The following is a 26,770-nucleotide window of genomic DNA, read 5'->3' on the forward strand; positions in this document are numbered from 1 at the left end:
AATGTTGAAAATGGAATTAATGTCTCCTCTGATGTATTATGCATGCCTGGTGGAATAGTGGTTGAATGCTCTGCCTGCTAACCAAAAGGTCAACAGTTTGAATCCACCAGGCGCTCCTTTGAAACTCTATGGGGCAGTTCTACTCTGTCCTATAGGGTTGCTATGAGTCGGAATCGATGGGAACGGCTTTGGTTTTTTTTTTTATTATATATTAATATTAAGTATATATATATGCACATGGAGATAAAAGATGAGATTGCTTAAAAGATAGATACTCAAAATGCATTTTAAACAGACACATCTGTCATTAATCTTGACTGCTGTCAGCAGAGATGTTCTTTTGAAGGTCACTTAAGTGAGCTCTGCTTGTCAACTATTTTCATCAGTGGGGTAATATATTAATAAGACATATATACACAGTGAGCAGGCTGCTAAAGAATCATGATTTAACAAGAAAAGGTAGTTTCACACCTTCGTAAGTCATACAGTTAGGGTTAAGATTTATAATTTGAAAACATCAAGCAAAATAAATTTAAGGATTTTGAAAGGTATGAAAGTGAGTTCAATGCAAAAATATCTACTAAAATTGGACAGTAAAGGAGAGGAAGTAGTGGAAACATATACATCAAGACTCATTATAAGGAACCAGTAGAGACATTATGAAGAACTAGAGTATGCTCACAGGTCTATTATAGGTTATATGATGCAATAAGCATTTTTTTAAAGCATTTATACTATTGTAGTTCCTGCCAATAAGTGTTTTAAACTACAGAATTGTGGGTAAGACAGGTAGCCTTACCTCTAGTATTATTTTAAGCAAAAGAAGTATTGGTATCTAGGTTCAAGTTGGACTTAAAGACTTCTCAAATTTCCTTCCAATTTTATCATTCTATTACTTTCAGGAAGAAAAAAAGGCCTCCGAATTTGGGAGAAGAAATATGACTTCAGGTTTCTATTATAAATCTCACAGGCTTTATCTGGGGTAGCTTCTTCATTGTATAAAAGGGGAGCTAGGTCACATAGGTTAAAGCAATGGTTTTCCCAAGTCAGATACAGTCCTTTTAAGGAAAAAATCTACCATTTACATATGGTTTCAAAAATAACAATTCCTTCTAAAAATTCAGTATTTAGTCAGAACATACTGGCTGCAAAGGTGTGACTCATATTGTTCTTGATAAAAATGTGCATTTAAGCTTAGTTGTTTTTTTGAGTTTGAATATTTTCATTGAAATAGGGCTGTTTATTATATAAAGAATAGAAGGAATACACAAATATTTTCCATGCATCTATTTTTTCTTTTACTACAAATTTCCATATACAGAATAACAGCATTTAAAAAATCCAGTGATAAAAAGTTAGAAAATAAAGCTAAAGCTATTCCAAGTGACTTTGGTGAAAAACAATGGATCAACTTCTATGTATTTAAATACTGAGGTGATTCTACAAATAAGTGTTATTGTTTTGTTTACATTAAATAAATAAAGCATTGAGCAAGAATCCTCACTTAGTTACTAGCTTCTGCTACTGGGCTGGATGGTTAGGCTGTGTTTTTGTTTTGTTTTTCCTGTTGCCTCTTTGATTCAACATCATACTTCTATCTTTAAGGCTCATGTCTCTGGTGTCTTTTTTCCTTTTTTAGGGAGAAAATTGTGCTTTTTGAGCTAGGTTGCCTTCTGATGTTGAAGGCACCTGCACCTCCTTCTCCTAATCCTTTCCCCCTCCCCTCCTCCTTCTCTTCCTTCTCATTTTTAAATCCCTCTACTTCCTTAATTATTTTTGTTAATATTATTATTGTAGTAAATCCCACTGACATGAGTCAATGAATGTGTGGTAAGAATAAGTTACAGGAGTTCAAGTCTCTTGAAAAGTGCCACAGCAATGCATTATTTCTTATTGGAAAAGCATCCTTTACTGTTTAACTGCTAGAAAAGAAGGGAGCGAGTAACACCTGGAAACAATGAATGGCATAAAGGAGAAAATGGCCACTATGAATGTATGAAGACTGGTAATAACTTATTCTTGTGATAAATAGATTCTCACGAGAACATAGTAACTGAGAAACATAGTGAGGAGGTTCATCTCACAGAAAAAAATGCAAATCTGTCAAAAGTTTAGAAAATTCAGACATCTGGGAGGCATCACCTAAGACAGTGCTCAATCCACACAAAAATGAGACTCCCACTAAAGATTTTTTAGTTTCACACTTTTATGCACTAAAATCAGGTTACCACCTTCCCAAAGAGCTCCAGGGGCACAAAAAGTGCTTGGAATACTGCATGTCCCATGAGTCCCCAAAGGATTAGAGCTGCCAAACCTTAGGTTAGCAGCAGAGCACTTAACTGTTGTGCCATCTGGGCTGCTTACTGTTGTTGTTGTTAGATGGTGCCAAGTTGATTTCAACTCATAGCCATCCCAGGTGACAGGGTAGAACTGCCCCATAGGATTTTCTAGGCTGTAGTCTTTATTATTGTTGGGTGGGAGTCTTTATTGGGGAAATGCTGGTGGAGTAGTAGTTATGAGCTAGGGCTGCTAGCCAAAAGGTGAGCAGTTCAAATCCACCAGGCACTCCTTGGAAACTATGGGGCAGTTCTACTCTGTCCTATAGAGCCACTATGAGTTGCAATCGACTCGATGGCAGTGTGTTTGGGGTTTTTTGGGTAATCTTTACTGGAGCAGATTGCCAGGTCCTTCTCCTATGAAACAGCTGGGTGGCTCAAACTGCTAACCTTTCAGTTACCAGACAAGCATTTAACCATTGTGCCAGCACGTGCCACTGCTCTAGCAGTTAGTGCTATACCTGCTGTCCTATCTATCTTGTGAATTGATTCTCATTTATTAGTTCTCAGAATTTACTGTTCATCAGAATCACCTGGGATACTTGCAAAAAAAAAAAAAATGTTGTTTTCCCTCTTTGAAAGTCTGACTCAGTAGGTCTGAGGTGACAATCAGGAGATTCGTTTTTAACAAACACGTCTAGAAATTTTGATGCAGAGGATCAGCTTGAAATCACCGAAAAGAATTGGAATCAAAAAACTCACCTATTAGTTTTTAGAGTCATGATTCTCTTCCATAGTGGTTGCAATACTTCTCTGGCTTTTTGCACCTGAAAGGATTTAAACTAACATGACCTTAATAGTCAATTGTTTATTAAAAAAAGAAGGAAGAGTGACTTTCAAAGCAGAAAGACAAGCTCAAATCCCAATCCTGTGTCTTTATCATTCATTGGTATACAATTGTGGACTAGTTTTCTAACCTTTGTGAGGTTCTATTTTCATATATGTAAAATGGGGATAATCTCACTGGGTTAGAGGGCAAAAAGGGGAAGGGGAAGTATTTGGCACAAGGAGCCCTGGTGGCAGTTCAAATCTACCAGTCCTCCTTGGAAACTCTATGGAGCAGTTCTACCCTGTCCTATAGGGTCGCTATGAGTAGCAACTGATCCGACAGTACCCCACGACAACAACTTTGGCACAAAGTAAAAACCACAAACAAACAAAAAACAAACCCGTTGCCATCGAGTGAATTCCAATTCAATATCTATCCCTCTTTATTCCAACCTTGGGTCAGGGCATACATTAATATTCTTGAAGTGCCTATAGACAAATATGTCCTACCTAAACTTCCAGCAAAAAAACAGGGAGAGAAGAAACATATTAAAAGTAATTCTTAGTTATTTCCTTATTGCACAAAATAATGCACATTTATCATGTACTGGAATGTAAACTCAGCAAGGGCAGAGATTTTGTTTTATTCACTGCTGTAACGTTAGCATGTATGGGTGTACCTGGAACACAGTAGGTGGTCAATAAATGGCCTTGTCAAACATTAAATAAACTGAAGGAAAAAAAGAAACCAAAAGCAGGAAATAATCCCATTGCCCAAAGTTACACCATTTTGTTGTACAACATTCCACATATGATGATTGAGGTTATATTTTACAAAATAATACACAGTGAACATAATTATATACCATTAAATTTAAATATTCTTGAAGAGCATGGTTTTTAATGACAGTATAGTACTCACTGTGTTCATTTAACCATTTAAAATTTTGTTTTTGATTTCATTTTCTTTCTAATTTTTTATTCCTCTAAAACAATGTTTTGATATTATACCCAAGTATTATTTCTTTTTTTTTTTTAATTACTTGAAAAAAATTTGCTAAGCTAAGGGAGTAAGTACTTATTTGGTGTGGGGCAGAAGAAAGATAGACTCCAACCACTGAATTACAAAGTAATTAGAAGCAGTGCCCGCTTATTGGCCGTTACACAGAGGGATAACCTTCTGGCTTAGGCTTTGCAGGAATGGAAAAGTAGGGTAGGTAGTGGGGCACGTAGAGTGAGGAGCTCAGAATGACAAGCAGAAGCACCCTGAAGATCAAAGTGTCATGGCTTAATTGTGATAAGTATTGATTTGTTATTTAATAGCTCTTCAAAGGTTTTTATAAAGAGTAAGAATGGACACACAGGAAATACATACTTTAAAATAAGATAATAAAATAATCTGAAAAAAAAGAGAATCAAGATAAACATCATGTGATACAAAGTACTGTTGTTATTTGTTGATGCTGAGTCAGCTAATATTAGCACCAGCAGAATACATTAAATAGATCTCTCTATATCACATAACACTATAATTGGAACACCACTCTTGTTATGAGTTTCCTGAAAACTAATAGCACTAAGCCTGTGGGTTCCAGGGTGTTCTACGGAACATGATTTCACAGGGATTTAAAATGTCAGTAATTTTGAGGTATATCGGTTTCTATTGTCCGAAGTTTTCAAAATGGACTGTCAAAAGAATGAACAAATCTGTCTTGGAAGAAGTACAACCAGAATGTTCCTTAGAAGCAAGAATGGCAAGACTACATCTCACATACTTTGGACGTGTTATCAGGAGGTATCAGTTCCTGGAGGACATCACACTTGGTAAAGTAGAGAGCTAGTGAAAAAGAGGAAGACCCTCAACATGATGGATTGACACAGTGGTCGCAACAATAGGCTCAAGCAAAACAACGATTGGGAGGGTGGCGCAGGACCAGACAGTGTTTCGTTCTGTTGTACGTGGGGTCGCTATGGGCCAGAAGTGACTCAATGGAAGCAAACAAATAAAAATGGATTGTTTGGAAAACAGTGGGCTAAAAAAGCATACACAGAATTTTTTTCCCCGTAGATCATCAGAGCCTTTACTATTCTAATGTGCAGTTTGAGTCTCCAAAAAGGGTCACAGAATATATACAGCCTTTTAAAAAATTTATTTGATACAGAACACCTTAATTCACTTAACGTCATGAGCAGGTAATGTTCCATGGAACAAGTGTTAATATTAGCTTCTTGGATACTATGAGTCAGAAATGACTCAACAGCAATGGGTTTGGTTTTTGGTTTCAGATACTTAAAGCCAGGTTATAATATAACTGTAGCAATTATTTAGTTGTTTTCCTAGGCATCATTCATTTCTGTCTGTATCTATATCTGCATCTTTATCTACATCAGTATCTATACAGACCTGTCTATGCATACATCTGTGTCTATATCTATACCTACCTACCTATCTATGGATACACACAAACATACCATCTTATTTTATTGTATGTATGAGTTGGAGCCAACTAGATGGTAATTTACAACAACATCATGTGTAGGATAAAAATGTCAGTTATTTTGAGGTATATCTCAGTTTCTATTCTTCCAAGTTTTCAAAATGACTCAATCTAAAGACAATCTATCTGGGACTAAAATTGTCTCAGGAATACCAAATTGAATTGTGTGTTTAACTAACAGCTATGCTTTCATAAATAGATGAAAATAATAACACTTCAAAATACGTAAGCACAAAACTTTATATTTTGAACAATTTGCAAAGACAAGAACAATACCAGCGGTTACAATACTTTATGCTAGGATAAAAAAAAAAATCAGAAGGATTTAATGTAATGTCTTCTAACACTTTTTTACAAAAATCTTTTCGCTAACTTAAACAAGTTATTGAAATAACCTGCTGATTCAATGGCTTAATTACCCGTTTCTGCCAAGATGATAATGATGCAAACCTAACTATTTCTGCATGTTTGGATAGCTTCATGTTCATATAAGATTCAAATATTTTATTCCATTTTAGAACATGAATATCAACTCCATACATGTTATGTGCACCTTTTGGGGTACAGATAAATGATGCTGAGCTATATTAAATCAAAAGTTTAAGTTCAGTGTATTATGGATTTGCTAATACTAATAGCACTTCAGGGTCAAGAATTTTTTACTCAGTCTAAATACAGTTCTTTTTTAATGTGATCATGTGTAAATAATTGCTATTCAAAGTAAAGGTACTTTCAGATTATCCCTGAAATTTATGTGAAAATTAAGAATATTTTCCAATTTTTTGCTGCAAACATAGTAACTTGAGGGTAATCACAACCCATCAATAAGAGTAAGACAATTAAATATATTTAAAATTCTTAAAATACCAATTTCATAGTTTTTAGTTACTTTACATAAGTTATAACAGATTTATAAGGCTATCAGACAAGCTAATTAATGGGTTTTTTAATTTTTCCTAATTTTTTAAAGGCCCTGTTTAATTTCTTACAATGAGGAAGCAGTAGTCATGAAAACAATATTTGTAGCTCACCAATAAATTCCTCATAAGGAGAAAAAAACTTCTATCTTCTTATTTCTAGTACCTAGTAACAAAACTGGTCTCCATCATCCTAAATGACCTTTTTCTTTCCCCAGCCTCATTCTAATAAGCTAAAAGTGGTGTCCGGATTGGAAGTTTATGTACGCTCTCTCAGCTCTGGGATATGGAGCTGTGGGAACTCAAGAGGAAAGTCCAGAAGTCAATTTTGGAATTTGTTGAATTTGAAGACATAAGATTTTGGTGCCATGCCTAAAAATAATTAAAAAAAAAAAAAGAAAAGGAATTAGCTATGTTTAATTCCAAAAGTAGACTTCCGGTGTCTGCCAGTGTTTTAAGAACTGCAGGAGAATCTTGAGGCTTTTTGTTAAAAACGAAACTTGGACGTTCTTTGTGTCTTCAAGTGACCCAGATAATATTTTCACGCATATATGAATAAGTAGATTGAAAATTCAAGGTCTGCTTGTTGCCCTAATTTCCAAGCCCTTCTCAGGATGTAGTTTCTTTATACCAGTATTGGACTCTTTCCTGCTAAGCCACTGTCCATTATTTTGAATTTGGCTCACTTTTGGCTCTGATGAAACTTATGTCAGAATGCTTACAGCTCTTCAAAGGAAAAACCTTTAGATTTTATAAATATTTTATAAATAAACAACTGCCAGCATATATTCCAAACATGACTAAAATAGGCTTTATTTAGAATTTTCAGTTTTGGCTCAAAATAATACAACCTTATTAATTTTTTTTATTTTTATTAAATATTGAAGTTTTAACCCCTGTATCTGTGAATGTGATTCCTTTCGAAATAGGGATTTTCTTTTGTTATGTTGGTGAGGTCTTACCAAAGTTGGGTGGGTCCTAAACCTAATCTCTTCTGAGTTGTATCTTATAAAGGGTAGTATAGACACACAAAGATAGACACACCAGGGAAGACTCCCTGTTACAATGGTGGCAGGTGTTTCCATAAGAAGTGAAGGAATGCCAAGGACTGCCACACTCACCAGAAGTTAAGACTGAGTCGCACAGAAGGAACTGACATGGCTGAAACCCTGATTTGAACTTTCAGCCTCCAGAACTGTGAGAAATTAAATTTCTGTTCTTTAAAGCCACATACTTTGTAGTATTTTGTTACGGCAGTCCTCCAAAATTAAGACTGTATCCTACCCTGTTCTGTTGTATGCAAGGTCACTATGAGTCAGAGCCGACTTGATAGCACCTGACAACAACTACCCTAACTACTCCCCAGAGGAAATGATTTACAACACTTGATGTTTGGATACAAATCATAATGTGTGATTATATCCATTTAAATGCATTTTATGATGATGCTTCTTTTTGTGGATCTTTTCTATTCATTATACTGAACTCTTTTTATTCATTATTCATTATACTGAACTCCTGATGGGTCAATTCAATCTATATTTTCTTATACTATTTCTTTGATTATTTCTTTCCTCTCTTTTGAGGCAGTATAAAGTGGTTACAAAGCACAGAAGCTCTGCAGCCAAATCGTTGGTTGTAATCTTTGCCCTGAAAATAAAACCTGTTACCTTAGAGTTGATTCCAACTCATGGTGATTTCATGTGTTGTGGAATAGGACTGAGTTCCATAAGGTTTTCTTGGTTGTAATATCTAAGGAAGCAGATTGCCAGGTCTTTCTTCTGTGGCACCACTGGGTGGATTCAAATTGCTAACCTTTCAATTAGTGGCTGAGTGCAAATAGTTTACACCACCCAAGGACTGTAATCCTTGTCCTATCACACCCTAATTGTATGCTTCTGTTAGCTCAACTGTACAAATGGGGTAGTAATAGTAATCCATGAAATAGAAACCAAATCAAACTTCTTGCAGTGGAGTTGATTCTGACTCACAAAGACCCTATAGGACAGAGCAGAACGGCCCCATAGGGTTCCTGAGGAGTGGTTGGTGGATTCGAACTGCTGACATTTTGGTTAGCAGGTAAACTCTTAACCACTGTACCACCAGGGCTCTAATACCTCGTTAGAAAAAAAAAAATACGTCGTTAGTTGCTTTTAATTAACACATGTGCTTAGAGCAGGGTGACACATAATCAGAAAGTATTAGCTATTACTATTTTTTTCCCTTTTTGAAAGTCCTATTTTGGGGATATTAGAGTCCCAAATTGATTTTTCATGCTTGTATCTTTTTTCTTCTATTTTTCTTTCTTTATTATTTTGTTCTCTTTTCTGGGAGGTTTTCACACCTTTATCTTCTAACCTTCCCCCCTTCCCTTCTATTTTTTAATTTTTGGCATTACTTTAACTTCCAATAATCCCTCTTTGTTCCTTTTTTGTTTGTTATTCTGTGAATAAAATGTCTTATCTCTTTGGAGGATACTAATTATATTTTTTTCAAGTTTTTCTGTTTCACCTATTTCTGTATTAACTGTTTGCTTTAAGTCTCATTTTTTTCTCTCTATGTTTGAAGCTGGGATGTTTGATCTTTATGTCTGTTATATACAAAAATGGAGTATTCAAGGATAATTTACATTTTCCATGTGTGGGAGGGGCTTGACAACTGGTGACCTTTACAGAAGGTGAACAGATGGAGATGTGGCCATTTCATCAGAGGACCCCAATTGTTATTATCTGTAGGTGTTTTTCTTTGGGGCAGTTTCTCTGGAGTATAATTTTCTAATATCGTGTTTAAGGAGATATGAGGGGGTTCAAATTATTAAGCTTATATCAAGTTTCTTGGGGAGAGGATGGTGACTAGAGGAAAAGGGTTGGCCAGGGCTGGGCTGGGGACTCACAGTTTTCATTCTCATTTCCTGTTTTTAGGATGACGCCTACCCTTGCTTTTATTGTGTCTGGCTTCCTGGAATATGCAACTTTCCTCATTTAATTTCTATAGAGAACAAACCCCCGTCACTATTTTGGGTGAATGAGGGAATCTGGGCTTCTAACTGCTTCTTCTATATACTTTCAAGCAACAGTCCAGTTTTCAGTCTCACCACTTACCTCTGCCTGGTACATAATATCTCTAATTCCTGAGCATTTAGAGAATCTACAGTTTTTCATACTTGCGTCACCCCCTGCAGGCATTTAGGTTTTACATTTCTCTGCTTTGCTAAGCCCTTACCACTTGGCCATCTGTTTTCCCTTTCCCATCATTTTATTGATATCACTTCTCTGCCTTCATCTCCTCTCTCATTCTCTTTGTCTTTTCTGTTTCCTCCTATGTAGCCCATTTAATGAAGTTGTAGAAGGGAGTAGAGATAAATGCATGTGTTCCATCTGCCATATTTCTTCCTATTCTATTTATCACAAATAAGAGAGCAAAAATCCCTTTAATAAGATCGTATAATCACGAAATTATCCTGCCAATCTCCAATGCTCTATCTTGATTTTTTTTGTTTTTAATATCCTCTCATGGATCTTATTTATTCACCCTCTAAATATTTTATGATACTGGCTTTCGATTTAGTACATTAGCGATTTTCATACATCAATTAGATATTGAATACCTGATATATGTATTGCCTAGTTTAGGTCCTAGAAACATTCTGTTAGCCTCACTGTACGTAGCATTCTTTCTGTCTCACTTTGTTGGGTTCATCTGGTCTACGCACCCAAATCTTAGGAACAATTTTCACTAGCTTCTAGTTTTGGTTTTCTCTGGGAATTTACGTTCATATTGTAATTGGTCTCATGACCCTGTTGATACTGTCAGGCTATAGTGGTCATATTCCCTGAAACAAAAATCAGGATCTATTGTGTGATGGTCTTGAATTTTTGTTTTCTGACTTGTGGTTTAATTTAAATGAAAGTATAAAAATCAAATCACCTTCAGTAATAGCTCAGTTCAACAAAAATGTTTTGAACTGTATGTAGTTCAATATTAAGCTAGGTTGAAAGGATAAAAATAGCTCTGTCTTCAAGGAGCTCAAAATATAAGTTCATAGTTAAGAAATTTCCTATGTTGAAAAGAGTACATTTACAGGAAATCAGAACTGTACTAGAAAATCCTATCAGTATGATGGCATGAGGTAATGGTATAGTGTGGTTAACCAGTTACTGGAAATATTTTAGTAAGTGAATATTTTTAGTTCCCTCTTTCAGTGTATTTTATTTCAACAGATAAGAAAACAGATCATCCTCCCCAGGCTTGTAGTCATAAAAAGACTCCTCTGTGAAAAAACTCACACACACACACACACACACACACACACACACCATTGCCATCGAGTTGATTCCAACTCATATCGACCCTATAAGATAAAGTAGAACTGCGCCATAGAGCTTCCAAAGAGCGCCTGGTGGATTTGAACTGCCAGCCTTTTGGTTAGCAGCTGTAGCACTTAACCACTATGCCAGCAGGGTTTACACACACACACACACAGACACACGCAATTCTACCAACTTATCTATTTTGCTTTAGGGTTACAAGTACAAATAATTCAGAAGAATTTCCTGTTATCTTACTGTAAAGCCATTTTAATGAAAACAAACAAACAAAATTCTCTATGAATTTCCCTTACCCTTTAAGGAAAGAAACAATCATTTTCTTTATTCCATGAGTAATTCATATTAACATGATTGCACTAAGCTCAAGGCTCATTTGTTTCAGTGTTTTTCCAACTACTAATAGCTTTGAATTCTCAGTGGTGGCTACATCTCTAGCCATGTATCTCAGTCACACAAGGTACTGAATGAGTAAGCTTTAAACAAATATGCAAGCCTTGAGGCAAAAATATTGGACATGTTTCTAATACTTTAGGGATCTGTGGACCACAGGTTGGTAAAGTAGAACCAAATACAGTAATGGAAAATTGTACCTTTTTGTAATCTTCAGCTTTATCACTTTAATGTGATCATTCTAATAAATGGAAAAACTTTAGCTTTAAAAATAAAAACATAAACAATTACTTGGTTTTCTTTATAATGCATGTGATTTGTATGAACTGATTAAAACGTTGAACTGGGAGAGAGATGGCAGTAAATAAAGACTATTTTTGTGCTATTAGAGTTAAGAGCAAGTTTTGCAGCTCTTCCTAAAAATTATATACCACCTAAATAAAATTTGTCTAGGGAAGAGAATCTACCAGGTATAAAATTGGCAGAGCTCTAAGAATGTTCGACTCATGTCTATGATCTTAACACTGATTACTTCCATGAGTACTTAGTGATATTTGTAAAAATATTATATTTAAATCACTTTCTACATGAAACTTGTACCCAGTTAGATAAGAAGCTCAAATTTAATGGCGAAGCTCATACAACCACGAAAGTTCCATCAACTCCTAGACAGCCTTTCAAGAAGGCCATGACAGCAGCAACAACTGAGCTCTGGCTTAGCAGCAGTCTACAGCTCTCACCAGATTTTGACTGATGAGGATCCCACATGAGGCTGTTGGTTGTAATTCTCCTCATGTAAGTTGTTTTAGAAAATGCATAATTTCAAAACCAAGAAACCGAACCAAATCCATTGCTATCAAGTTAATTCCAACTCATAACAACCCTATAGGACAAAGTAGAATTGCCCCATAGGTTTCCAAGGAGCGGCTGGTGGATTTGAACTGCCAACATTTTGGTTAGCAGCCTGAACTCTTAACCAGTGCACTGAATCCCCTGTTTTAAATCAAGCCCTATCTTCTCAATCAAACTACATCTGTGAGCTTTTAAAAAATCGGAGCAAATATATGCAGGATACATAATATTTATTCAGTTTACCAATCATGGATTATACAAATATAGATTCCCAGTGTTCTTGTAGTTAATTACTGTTGCCCATCAGAGGTCAGTAGCTTATGGGTTAGGAATCATGACCTAGATTACTTGGACTAAACAAGAAACATGTCAATTTCATTACTTTTTTTTTTTTTTTTTAATTTGAAGGCAACTTTATTTCCTGCCTTTGAGTTATAGCATAAATCACTGCCACCTCTAGAGAGCACCTGTCAAAGGACTAAGCACTCAGGGGGTGGGATACAATGATTTTGAAGGTGTTCTTCCAATCTGGAAGAGAGCTACCTGGCCAACTGACTGGAAGAGATCCATATTCATGCTTATTCCCAAGAAAGGTGATCCAACCCAATGCAGAAATTATTGAACAATATCATTAACATCACATGCAAGCAAAATTTTGCTGAAGATCACCCAAAAGTGGCTGTAGCTGTATATTGACAGGGAACTGCCAGAAATTCAACCCGGATTTAGAAGACAATGTGGAACCAGGGATATCATTGTTGACATCAGGTAGGTCCTGGCTGAAAGCAGAGAATACCGGAAAGATGTTTTATTGACTATACTAAGGCACTGGACTGTGTGGATCATAACAAATTATGGATAACATTGAGGAGAATGGGAATTCTGAAACACTTATTTGTGCTCATGAGGAATGTGTACATGGATCAAGAGGCAGGCGTTCAAACAGAACAAAGGGATACTGTGTGGTTTAAAGTCAGGAAAGGTGTGTGTCAGGGTTGTATCCTTTCAGCATACCTATACAATCTGTATGCTGAGCAAATACTCTGAGAAGCTGGACTACGTGAAGAACAGGGCACCAGGATTGGAGGAAGACTCATTAACAACCTGCGATATGCAGATGACACAACCTTGCTTGCTGAAAGTGAAGAGGACTTGAAGCACTTACTGATGAAGATTAAAGACCACAGCTGTCAGTATGAATTACATCTCAACATAAAGAAAACCAAAATCCTCACAACTGGACCAATAAACAACATCATGATAGAGAAAAGATCGAGGTTGTCAAAGATTTCATTTTCCTTGGATCCACCATCAACACCCATGGAATCAGCAGTCAAGAAATCAAAAGACGCACTGCATTGGGAAAATCAGCTGCAAAGGGCCTCTTTTAAATTGCGGAAAAGCAAAGATGTCACATTGAGGACTAAGGTGCACCTGACCCGAGTCATGGTGTTTTCAATCGCTTTATACGCATACGAAAGCTGGACAATGAATAATGAAGACCGAAGAAGAACTGGCGCCTTCGAATTGCAGTGTTGGCAAAGAATACTGAATATACCGTGGACTGCCAAAAGAATGAACAAATCTGCCTTGGAAGAAATACAACCAGAATGCTCCTTAGAAGCAAGAATGGCGAGACTATATCTCACGCACTTTGGACATGTTGTCAGAAGGAATCAGTCCCTGGAGAAGGACATCATGCTTGGCAAGGTGCAGGATGAGCAGAAAAGAGGAAGACCCTCAAGGAGATGAACTGACACAGCGGCTGCAACAATGGGCTCAAGCATAACAACAATTGTGAGGACGGCACAGGACGGGGCAGTGTTTCGTTCTGTTGTGCGTAGAGTCGTTATGAGTTGGAACCGACTGAGGGCACCTGAGAACAACAACAACTTCCAAGGTCTCCCCGGAATTGGTAAATGCAGCAGGGGAAACTTGTTGGCCTGTCTCAGGGCCAGACTTTTTTCTCCTCTCCACACCCCAACTTCAAGGAGTAAAGTGTTGCTAATTTGATTAGCCAAATTCTGAGATATCGATTTACCACGAATTATGGTCATGATGTTGGCAGGTTTATGTTTTTATTTAAAGGTAAGAACTCACACCTGCAACCCTTTCCTTGCACTTTCTGCTTTGAAGAGTTAAGCAAACCTGGGTAGTTAGCGCTTGAATCCTCAGAACATACTATTCATATTCACTTCATTCATATTCATTTTCTTTCTCTCTCCCACCCACTTTCCCTTCCTTCTCAGAAAAGCAAATGTATACTCTTCAAATATAGATTCAGGGAGAGTTCTTCCCATTTTTCTTCCCTTTTTTTTTTTCTACCTCCCTTCCTTTTTTTTCCTACTTTGCAGGTCCAGCATAGGATCTTGCTTAGTATTTCCAATGCCGTCATTTTAACTGTAGGTCTAGTTGATTACTACCAAAAAAGGAAATGTGGCATAATGAATAAGGCATTGGGTATGTTACTTATTAACTAAGTGACCTTGAAAATAATAGCTTAACACTGAGCTCTGGGTGTTTCATCTAGCAAGTGGAGACAGTATATTTAATAGATGTGATCTGAGGATTAAATGAGTCAGTATGCATAAAGTCAAGCCCATCATGAGCAGGATTATCATCACCATCAGTACTTCTCTGTGTTGAGTAATAAGCACATTATATACACAGTTTCATTGTTAGAAGCCCCACTTACAACTTTAAAAATTAAGGCTCAAAGAAACTTAAATATTTTCTCTAAAGAAACACAGCAAATAAGGGGCAGAGCCAGAATTTAACCTCAAATCTGTCATATTCTAAAGCTCACACTGCACTACTATCTAGTATGTCCTCCTATGTGTTCTGTTTATTGACTGGTATCTCTCATTCTGTTCATGTGCAATGCATACATGTACTCAATTTTGGGAAAGACTTGTATATCCTCTTTCATCTCTGTGTCTTTGAAGATCTTTGGCTATAGGTAAACACTGAAGAAAATATTAGTTTCAATCATGTCAAGTTGCATTCATACATCAACTAAATCTGTGTTGTCCAATACAGCCTCCACCATTACATGCGGTTACTTAAATTTAAATGAATTAAAACTAAATTAAATTAAAAAAAAGCAGATCCTCAGTCAAACTAGCCAGTTTTCAAGTACTCAAAAGACACATGTAGCTAGTGGCTACCATATCGGAAGGTGCAGATAGAGAACATTTCTGTCATTGCCGAAAGTTCTATTGGACAACACTGAACTAGATGAATTTCAATAGGAATGTAAAGGAATTTAACTATCAAATAATTTGTCTATAATAAATCCTCTATCACGGAAGAAAAAAGCACTTAATTTGAAAACTCTCAAATTAGGTCCTAACACACACGTATATGCACATACATACTCACAAGTATGCAAACCAAATATAACCAAAACCAAACCCATTGCCTTCTAGTTGATTCTGACTCATAGCGACCCTATAAAAAAAAGGACGGAGTAAATTGCCCCATAGGGTTTCCAAGGCTATGATCTTTACAGAAGCATATTATCACATCCTTTTTCCACAAACCAAATATTAAGAGACCTAAAATTCACTCTGTAGTAGATTCAGTCACCCTGAATCTGAAGCTGTATGAAAAGCTTTGTCCTTTGCAACAACGTTCTTATGCAAAGCATAGCAGACACATTCCGATGTTATTACCCACTTCAACCGATTCTAATCTTGGACACTCCAAGATACATGCGGGCCTGCAAAGCTACATAAACATTAATCATCCTCATTATTGGAAAGTTCCTAGAGAGTTCAGTGCACTGGAGGAGCTTCAATAAGGGAGGAAGGGAGTGTAGTTATTTAGAAAGCCCTGTGTTTTTCTAGAGGAAATTTAACAAGGCAGGAGAGATGGCATTCTGATATATTGAGCCAATCTTCAGAAATAGTCCATGCAGTCATAAAGATATTGAAAATGAAAAGCCAGAGTGATCAAACAATTTCAGGAAAATCAACAGATAAGCACAAAAAATTGAAATGAATCAGCATGCCTTTGTTTGGCCTGATTTTTTTGAGGATCTGTATAGCAAGCAGGGATAGAATAGTGACTTATTAAGAAAGACACACATTCTTTCTTCCTCAGTGCTATTTTTTTATTTGTGTGTTTTCATTTAAAGGAAGCAGAGATCATTTGTGAAACAAACATTTTTCTTCCTCTTTTTTTCTGTTGGTCCATACAGGTAAAACTATTACCTAATTTAGTTTGTAAGTAGTCAGTAACCAAATACTTAATAAAAGTAGCTATCTCTAAGAATGAGATGGATTGACACAATAGCCATAGTAATGGACTCAAACTTACCAATGATCATGAAGATGGCACAGGACCGAGCAATGTTTTGTTCTGTTACACATAAGATTGCTATGAGTAGGAGCCAACTCGACAGCAACTAAAGACATCTCTAAGAATCATCAGATACTGTAAATATCCTCTATAATTATCCATTTGTTTTAATCATTGTGTTTTTTATCTACTACCCATGTTTTTTCTTCCATGTAGTAGTGTGTTCATTTATATCTAAAAACAGCTCTGAAAAACTTAATATAACACAGAAGTGTGAGTTTGTTTAATAGAAACAAAACAAAACAAGAGCAAACAACAAACAAAAAACCAGCCACCCTCTGGCCTGTATTATTTGCAATTATCAATTACATTCTAAGTATGCAATATTCCCTAGTGCGACCCTCAGTGTCTATATTAAAAGGAATGGATATAGCTTTACTTTTAGACATATACTTAAAATGTGCTAATGAGAGAGAGAAAAAGTATGTTTGGCATTCATACTTAGAAGAAATGGAAAAAAAAATGAACAAAAGGAAAAAGAAATATTTGTCCTAAATTCAATAGAACGTTGAGATATTAGCTAGGATAGAATTTTAATATCAGGTTAGACGGAGTAAAAGCTAAAGACAGAGGGTCTTTTGTTTTTTTTAAAGTATGTTGGAAGATTTGGTAGTAAATAAAATGAACTCTTCTTCACTAAAGACTCCTCTATATTTGCATAGATAAAAGCAATAGAATAAGAATTGCTGATGGCCCATGACATTCCCTTCATCTGAATATCTACTCCCTGACAGCTGACAGTTGCTGAAGTCTTACAGATATTCAAAGCAGTTATTTCCAAGCATTTTACCCCTATTTCCAGGGGTGTTGTATCAATCCTTAAAAAGTCTTCTCTGTACTTGGAAATGAACTAAGGATTTTGAAACCTCCACAAAGAAAATTTGTTTCATGCCAACTATCAAGTTCCATTTTCTCCAGAGAAAGCATTAGAATGTATCACAGAACAGTCCTTCTGGGGCCTTTTCCAACTTTGAATGACAATATGGAGGTGGTGCCCTGTATTTACTGTCTGGTCTATTCCTTCATCTTCTTTCCAATCGGCCTGTAGTCTTTACTGGCATCCCAAAGGCTAGTCCTAGGCTAGGATCTTTGGGAAAACACTAAGAAAATGATGCCAGGTGCTAACACAGTTATTTAAAGGCATCAGAAAAGCTTTAGATAGTCATTGTATGTATGTATGTGAACGCTTATTATCTGAAAGTAGGGCCAATGGTGGGTACATGTTTCTGTTCTGTTTTGGCAATCTGGTGCTACAGTAGAAACTATACTAGTCTTAGAACAGAGACAAATCAGCTTACTTCACAAACTTTTTGTAAAATGTAACTTAATTATAACCATACAGTAAGGGTACATTCCAAAAGTTTAAATATGAGCACCAGAAGGATCAAATGTTATGTTCTGCACATTTTTACTTCTTTTTTTTTTTTTTTGTAAATGATATAGGGAATTTTGAAAGGCAAAGAATTCCTCTTGCTTCTACAGAAAATGCCATAACTCTCTTAGTGACTTCTTGGCTGCAAACAAGGCTCCTGTCGCTGGATCCTAGGACCAGGATACTAAGAGATAAAGATACTCCCCAAAAGCCAGTAGACAATTGCATAGGTGGGTTGCCTAGCTCTGACATCCAACATTAAGGTCCTCCTTTAGAATTCCACATTCCATACAGAAAAATAAAACACTGGGAGGTCATTTCCCCTTTCACCCCAAATCAGCAAGACTTCAAAGTATGTGTTTGAGAGAGTGGGACATGGTAGAAAGGAAAAGTAGTAGAAAAAACTCACTAAATGACTATATGGACGGTCAATGATGACCATGAAGGTTTCAAAAGCTAATAATGACTATAAGTCAAGAGGGAAAAGTATTATGCAAAATGAAATCATACATTAAAATTAATGCTCATTTGCACATGTGAGTTAGAAAGCTTTTAATTTAACACATGACGCTTGAATCCTGTTTTTGACTTGGAAGAACAAGTGCATCTCTTCTTTTTATGTATGAAATGATTCAGTTTAATCAAACAATTGATGGGTCAAAGAGATAAACAATAAACTCAGTATAAAATAAATGTTAGTCAAGCATTGTAGATGTGTGTGTGTGTGTGAACTGAATTGATGGCAGTATATAATCCATTACATCAACATGGTTACGGCAGCATATAAAATATACAGGCCCAGAACTCATCATAGAAACGCTCTTCATAGTCACGGTACTGATTTCAATTATGATATCTTTCTTGCTAATGCATTCTGTGCACCTGTTGGTAGGCACAGAAAGGAGGATTAAATCAACCTGAAAGCCATACCTGCAGCAAAAAAGGTTTCACGTAGCCTAAAGAAAGAGGAAAGAAGAAAACACTATGAGCTACAAGAGCCATTCAGACAAATGTGCTCAATGGCATGGAGTTTAAAGTTGCCCATAAAAATGAATACATTATCCATCTTTTTCTTTCTTGGCACTTGTGCAGTTGACATTACCACCGTCTGCTGTGTTAAGATTGGGAGAACTAAGCTGAAAAATGTGATAGCAAACCCTTAACTCAAGCAGCAGTGTACAGAGTGGGCTGTTAAACTGCCATGTTAGCGGAATGCATAAATGTCACCATTATTTTAAAATGATTTATTACATCCGTAACAGTCAAAATAAATAAATGTGGCCCCATAGTCCACAACCCATGGATGGCTTTTCTAATTCAGAATTCTGCAGATGACATTTTCTATCAGGAGTGACATTTCAGACCTTTAAAAACAAAATTTAGAAACTTCCTGGGAATTCCTGAAGTTTTTAGCATATTCTGGAAGAGGGGGTGATTAATAAATAGTTAAATGAGGAAAGAGGAATGTGTGACATAACTCAATTAAACATCCATCCATCGCTGCAGAAAAAATGGGTATAAGCAATTGAGTTGTAAAATGCCTTTCTTTAATCTGATTGGTAGGTTGACTACATAAACATTCGTATAGATAACCTCTACAGGCCAAAAATTACAGAGATAACAGAACTATGTGAGTTCAGAATTTAAAAAATATATATATATATATATATACCTACATACCTATAGAAATATTAATTTATCAGAATTTACAGAATACAGAACATTATTGGGATTTTTTTTTAATTATTATTAAAATCCAACAAGGGCTTCCTCTGGCAGCAATATTTTAGTTCTTTGAACTAAAATGCTCATTTATGATCATTACTAAAGTCACTGCTCTTCATAGTTTGTCATCTTTAAAATAACATATCATTCAGTCTAATGGCAAGATTAATAAATTAGGTATTTTAAATGATATAAAAGGGAAAAAGAAGATATTTTAAGGTATTCAGATGATATTTCAAACTTTATTCTCTTATATACATTAAGGTTTTTAATTTTTATTGCCAATATCCTTCACGGTGTATACAGTAGATAGAAACAGTATAAATACAGGAGCACACCTATTCTGAATCAATGAAAAGAGCCAAAGGAAGAGACATTTATTAGTATAGTTGCATAAATCATTGCTGCTGATGTTGTCACTAAGTGTGACATCGGCACAAATGATTTGTGTAACTATATCAAGGAGCTTTCTGAATGGTATTCGGGACGCTCTCCAGATATAATGTAAGTGAATGGCCTCTTTTTAGGCTTGAAAAGTACATTATTTTTATATAGGTTTTTGGTTTTGTTGTTGTGTTTTTTAAACCCCAGTAAAACAATTAGAGTGAATTTCTGAAATAAGAAGTCCAGGTAAAATTGGTTAGGTAAATTATTCTCTAATAAACACTGAACATAAATAAAAAAGCTCTCTGCTTCTCCGGTATAAAATACTGTTTAGGAATTTTAAAAGTTGTTTTCAAGTTGAGAAAATAAAGATAGCTGAAATCAAGTACTAGAATCTCTGTGTGAAAGGAAGAAAAAGAAACTTTTAGAAGTTTGTATGTATTTTACCATCAAAGCAGTCTGGTTCATATTTTTTTTGCATGAAATACTTCTCACATTTTTTTTTTCCCGTATGAGCAAACACCGCCATAGAAAAGACACTATTTTAAAAAATGAGTCTTGGACCCTTTTTTTTTTTTTTTTTAATAGTTTGTTCACATTTTTCTTTTTCTAATCTCCTTATTTTCCCAAACTGTAGTTCATATAGTCCCCTTTATTTTTCTGCTGTCCAAAATACCCTTCACATCTAATTCCAACAAAATATATTTAGTGATTTATAATAGATTTTGTTCCGAAAGATCCTCTCTAACATTTCAGCTCTCAGATATTGAGGAGACCCATGAATACATAAAGTAGGAAATGATTTTAATGTGTAGGATTAAGAAGAAAAGAAAAAAAAAAAAAGAGTATGTTTTGACAAAAAGGTGGGGTATGTTGTTTTGCGGTACTTCCCTTGTTAACCCATTGCCGTCAAGATGATTCCGACTCATAGTGACCCGGCAGGACAGAACAGAACTGCCCCATAGGGTTTCCTAGGCTGTAAATCTTTATGGAAGCTGATTGCCCCATCTTTCTCCCACGAAGCGGCTAGTAGGTTGAGCTGCCGACCTTTCAGTTAGCAGCTGAGGGCTTTAACCACAGCATCACCAGGGCTTCCCTTATACTTTTATTGTTAGTAGAAATAAAATGCCCTGGAAAAAAAACTAGGATAGTTACACTTTCTCTTTACTTATTGACTATCTCGTTATCTGACATTTTGCATTTACAGTAACAGCAGAAAATCTACTGACTATATTGCACATTAATGACATACATCTGGCAATAACAAACGTCGAGCTGTGATGTGAGAGTAACGCTGGTTTCGATGGCTAAGGTTATGTGTCATCTTGGGTAGGCCATGATTCTCAGTGGTTTGGCAGTTACGTAATGATGTAATCTGGCAGTTATGTAATGATGTAACTTGGCAATTATATAATAATATAATGTGGCAATTATGTAATGAGGTAGTTGTCCTACATTTTGTGATCTGATGTGGTGATCCTCCATTTTTGCATAACACCTATGTCACATAACGACCTGGTCTTTGAAACCTAACCATGTCAATAAGTGATGAAAGGTTGTATTTATTATGGAATTGAAATAAGTAAATTATGTACCCTAATGAAGTAACTTGGAAAGAAGAAGGAAATTTCTCCTTAAAATGGTCTAAAATTTATATCTAAAATAATACCTAATTTGGAAAGGAATATAGGTGAAAGTAGATATACAGACATACAGATTTAGATCGGATGGCCGCGAGTCTGGATTCTAGCTCTGTATGTGATATCTAGCCCCCTTAGAAAGTTTTTTTTTATTTAACCTCGAATTTCCAGTTCAGTTTCTTCAGTAATGTAAATATATAGAAAGAATCTATTCAAAGAAAAGGTAGTTAGATATGCAATTATTCTAACTAATCAGGGCCAGTCCGCTACCAGCCTGAAAATTAGCTCTACCCAGGTCACCAAAATCAAACATGTTCTTAGGTAGAAGAGTCACATGGTCTCCTCCATAAACACAGAGAAATAAATAAGCCATAGCCTCTAGGATTTCTGTGTGCCAATTTATAGCCCAATATCTCTACCTCTTATAAATGGATTTCTGCCCTGAATACTGGGTTTAGGACATGAGATCCTGATATGCTAATAGTTCACTATGCCCTTCATGGAGACTCAAGTCCTTCCTTGAACCTTCACTCAATCACAGGTAGGCCATTGGTCATTAAAAGACCACAAGGATAAGGATTCTATTTCTGACAGCAACTTACCTATTTCAAATTCCCTGTGCCTTACACACATTAGCTTGGGCAATCTGAAACCCTTCTCCATTAGTGACTAGTTTGCCAGAAATTATAATCACTTACTCCTTTGGATGGAGTTCCTGAATGACACAGATGGTTAACTGCTCAATGCTAGCCGAAAGTTTGGCAGTTCAAACTCACCCAGAGGTGCCTCAGAAGACAGGCCTGGTGATCTGCTTCCAAAAGTTTACAGCCTTGAAAACCCTATGTAGCAGTTCTACTATGCACACGTGGAGTCACTATGAGTTGGGATCAACTCTATGGCAACTTTGGATATCATCTCAGGCAGACATACACCGGCTTTCTCCGGCAGTCCCTGCAGCAAGATTGGCTTTTGCGGTACCTAGATGCCTTGATTCAATGGCTATTGGTGCCTCATGGTCCCATTCTATTAACTATTCTCTGACAATTCTCCAAATACCACTGAAATAGTTAAGACATATTTATGGATACCTTCAATCACCAGGTATTCTTGTGGGTCATAGACAAAAAAAAAATAATCTCTGCTCTTGAGATTCAGACATACCAGCTGCTTTCTCCATGCTTGATCTTTCTTTAGCCTAAAAGAATAGAGGAATTTAGTTTGGGGCTCCTTAGTCTGTTACTTTCTTTTGTATTTCAAAATGATATGCTTACCTTATTCCTTATTTTAGAGGTTATTTTTCAAAGACTCATAAATAGCAAGAATAATGCCAAGCAAAATTTCTTTTTATCACTGTCAAATTGTCATTATATTTATTTCTCTTTTGGAGGCAATATGAATACCTATTCCTTAAATTATAATTTTCCTACAGAATACCTGTCACACAGACCTTTTTTTTTTTCCCCCCTAGATTATGTTAAGGTTCTGTTTTGGCAAATCAGTTTAACTTCCTTCACAAAGTTATCATAAAACATAGTCTAGTGTGTGGCTTTTCTTGTTGTGAATTATTGTATTTTTAAACTTCATAGTTGCTTATGTATGCTATAGATTAGCAGTCTAAGATGTGTGTGTTCTACAGAACACCAGAGCTGGTACGCAGCCTGTGAAAAGAGTTTTCTACAGACTAATACGGTTGTGAAATGCTACATATTATATTTCCCTCTTGAAGGTTTACAATTAACATTAAAAGATTTAAAAAAACCAAAAAACTTTAAGTGATGCTGCAGGAGAGAAATTGGTTGGACTTTGTTTAACACAACATTTCCTAAACTTATTCATGGAACCCTTTAAGAAATGAAATACTGCTTTTCAGAGCAGGCTCACCTGTTCTTGGTTTTTGAAACCATCTTGTCTGTTTGTCCCCTATCACTCAAAAATGAGATTCATGAGAAAGGGGATTCTCGTGCCCTAGTAGCAAATAGTAGGGATTCATCCGAATAGTTGCAAGTGAAAAAAAAAAAAAAAAAAGCTGCTAAAAGATTTTTTTTTAAGTAACGTTATTTGGAGCTATTCAGAAATGTTTTTTATTAAAGGCTTCGGATAAAGCTTTAAAAGAACTGAACTCTTCAGAGTTTTCAAATCAGCTAAGAAATGGATCTTTTTATTGTTAACTCACCCATTTAGTTTGTTGATTATAAGTTTCCTATGTGGGTTAATTTACATTTCTCTATTCCAGAAAGAACCTAGCTTCTAGAGCTCTGATCCATAAAATCCCCACCAGACACCTTATAAAAGCCTACAGGGGATCTCCAGGAAGACTGAAGTGAAGATGCACTGATTCCACTCCAAATCTGTATCTCTGTTTCAAAACAAGCAAGCAAACAGGTAAACCCCTCAAGGGCACACCCCAAAACAAAACAAAAATTCGGAATCCAACATATTTGATACTCTTAATTGGGGGTGGGACGGGGTCAGAACTACCCTCTACAAAGAAAAATATTGTGCTCTGATTCATAACTACATGAAAAATAATCAGCAAATTTTAAAAATAGCTAGTAATAAAGGGAGAGATTATTCTTTCAATTTTTAGTCTGAATTGTAAAATATAAACAATGTCAATTACGGCTTTTTCTGGAGAAAGAATGAAACTAAAACTCTCAATGTTTAAATAGGTTATTAAGCCTTCCTCTTATAACATACAAAAGATGAAGAAATGCTGCAAGTAAATCTTTGATAATTCTTATAGATTCAGGAGAGTGTTTTAATCACCTAAATTATAGTTCACATTCACCAATACACCCAGTTATCTACTATTTAAAGATGTGATTGCTTCTTTCGTACAGCACATACTAAGGCCTCGTTTGATTTCTTTCTGAGTAAAGAAAAATCTTAACTAAGGCCCTTATATCACTGAATATTCCGGTCTGAATCCATTTTGGAAAAATAGCCCTCCCAGCAGTCATCAGAAAATTGTATCTATATTACCTTCAGTAAAATGTTTGATGGGTTTAGTTTTGAGATATCTTATAAATCCAACTTCAAAAAGGAAGATCCAGGGGCATGAACATATTCATTTTAAAAGTAAAAACAGAATTCACAGAACAAAAGAAGACAAAAATATACCCAGATATGTTTCTCATTTGATTAATTATTCAACAGTAACATTTTTGTGGTAGAAATGCTTCCCATTCAGTAATTTTGAATTCAATCCTACTCTGATAAAAATGTGGCAAATGTAAGGAAGCACTGGATATTACTTTTTAAATATTGCTGTAACTTGGTGTAAGTGTAATTTAAATAGTGCATGAAAATAAATGGTGTTTTCAGGTATTATATGACACTGTTCCTATAAAATTCCAGCCTAAGTCATAAATCACAACCTTTGAATCAAATACCTAAGAGCACTGATGCATTTCTAACAAATAACTCATTTTAACTATAGAAAACCCATTGGCATGCAGGATTTTGTAATCAGAGGTTCTCAGCTGCTCACCTTCAATTTAAGCTTGAGCTAGGTAAGGGCAAAAGGAAGAAATCAGCATTACCTCGGGTTTCATTTTAACCAAGTCACCTTCTGAATCCAATCAAAATTAGGCATTTATTTCTTAGTTTGAAGCACAGGCAATTCCTATGGTAATTGGACCTATTTAATTTGGTTTAATAAGTATTTAGAGGACTCCAAATGTGCACAAAACACTGAGTGGGATGAGAGATAAGTAAGATCAATCTCTGCAGTTAAGGAGCTTTAAAGTCTAGAAATGGAGGGAAGTCTACGAATAGCTTTATATTCAAGGCATACCATGATAGGTTTCTAAAGCTAAGACATGGCTGTGGGTGTACAATACTGAGCCTTAAAAGAGGTAGGATTTCACTAGGCAGAGATGAGCAAGAGGGTACTCTGGGCAGCAGATGAAGTATGACCAAGTGGGCAGAGTGATTAAACTACCAGGTATTTCTAGAGAACAGGGATAGTCTAATTGCAGGATAGTGTAATCACCTGAAAAGGAGAATGGAAGATAAAAATGGAAAGGAAATTGGAGCAACTCTGAAGAGGGTTTGCCTTCTAAATTGAGGAACTTGTGTTCAGTTAGGCAAGCAACATTGAAGTGTCCTAAATAGAGGAAAGAATAAACCAATGTTGTGTCTGAGAAAGATTGATAAAATGGCTATCTGGCTGTTTGGGGTGGAAGGAAAGAAGATAGAAGCAAGAAGACTAGTTTAAAGTCCAATCAATAACCCAGGCAAGAGTTGAAGAGAGCTCACATTATGGTAGTGGCTATGGAGCTAGAGACAAAGGGATGGATGCTGGAAACTTTGTAGAGCTTAAAGATTTAAACCTACTTTCAGATTGCATGTAGAAGAAAGAGAGAAAGAAAATACAAAGTTGGCTCTAATTTTTTCAGTTGGATAAATATTGTGATACTATTAACAAAAATATGAAGACAAGAGTATGAATTTTCTTCAGAAACAAAATAATAAATTTGGTTCTGGATATTTTGAGTTTGGGGTACAAATGATGTCTGATTGAGAAGGCCACAGTAATTACAGACATTGACTGGGTTGATGTGTGGATGTAGATACCATCTGTGTACCGATGATAAGCTGTAATCACTGCAATAAGTGAAACAACCAGACAGAATATAAGAAACCAAAGGACTGAAGATTTTGAATGTCCATATTTGAAGGCCAAGGAGAGGAGCAGGAATGGGGGTTAGTAAATGAGGAAGAGAACACCAAGAAAAAAAAAAAAAACTATTAATTTATAGGCAGTCCCTGGGTTACAAACAAGATTCATTCCTACAACTGCCTTTGAGTCAAATTTGTAGGTAAGTTGGAACAGGTACCCCCAAAAACCAAACTTGCTGCCATTGAGTCAATTCCAACTCATAGCAACCCTATAGGACAGAACAGAACTGCCCCATAGAGTTTCCAAGGAGCAGCTGGTGGATTCCAATTACCAACCATTTTGGTTAGCAGCTGAGCTCTTAACCACTGTGCCACCAGGGCTCTGGAACAGATACATACAGTTCTCACTTAGCAACAGTTGGTCAAATGTTTGACTTAGTACATAGTATACATTTTACCTTTCTGTGCATATAAAGCCTTTAAGAAACACTTCCAAACCAAACAAGGTTCTCACAAGCATCACAAAGTACTGCGTGAGTTCATTATTATGAACCATTGTATTTAACTCAAATTTT

The sequence above is a fragment of the Elephas maximus genome, chromosome 9 (genome assembly GCF_024166365.1).
Source record: "Elephas maximus indicus isolate mEleMax1 chromosome 9, mEleMax1 primary haplotype, whole genome shotgun sequence".
NCBI classification, from domain to species: Eukaryota; Metazoa; Chordata; class Mammalia; order Proboscidea; family Elephantidae; genus Elephas; species Elephas maximus.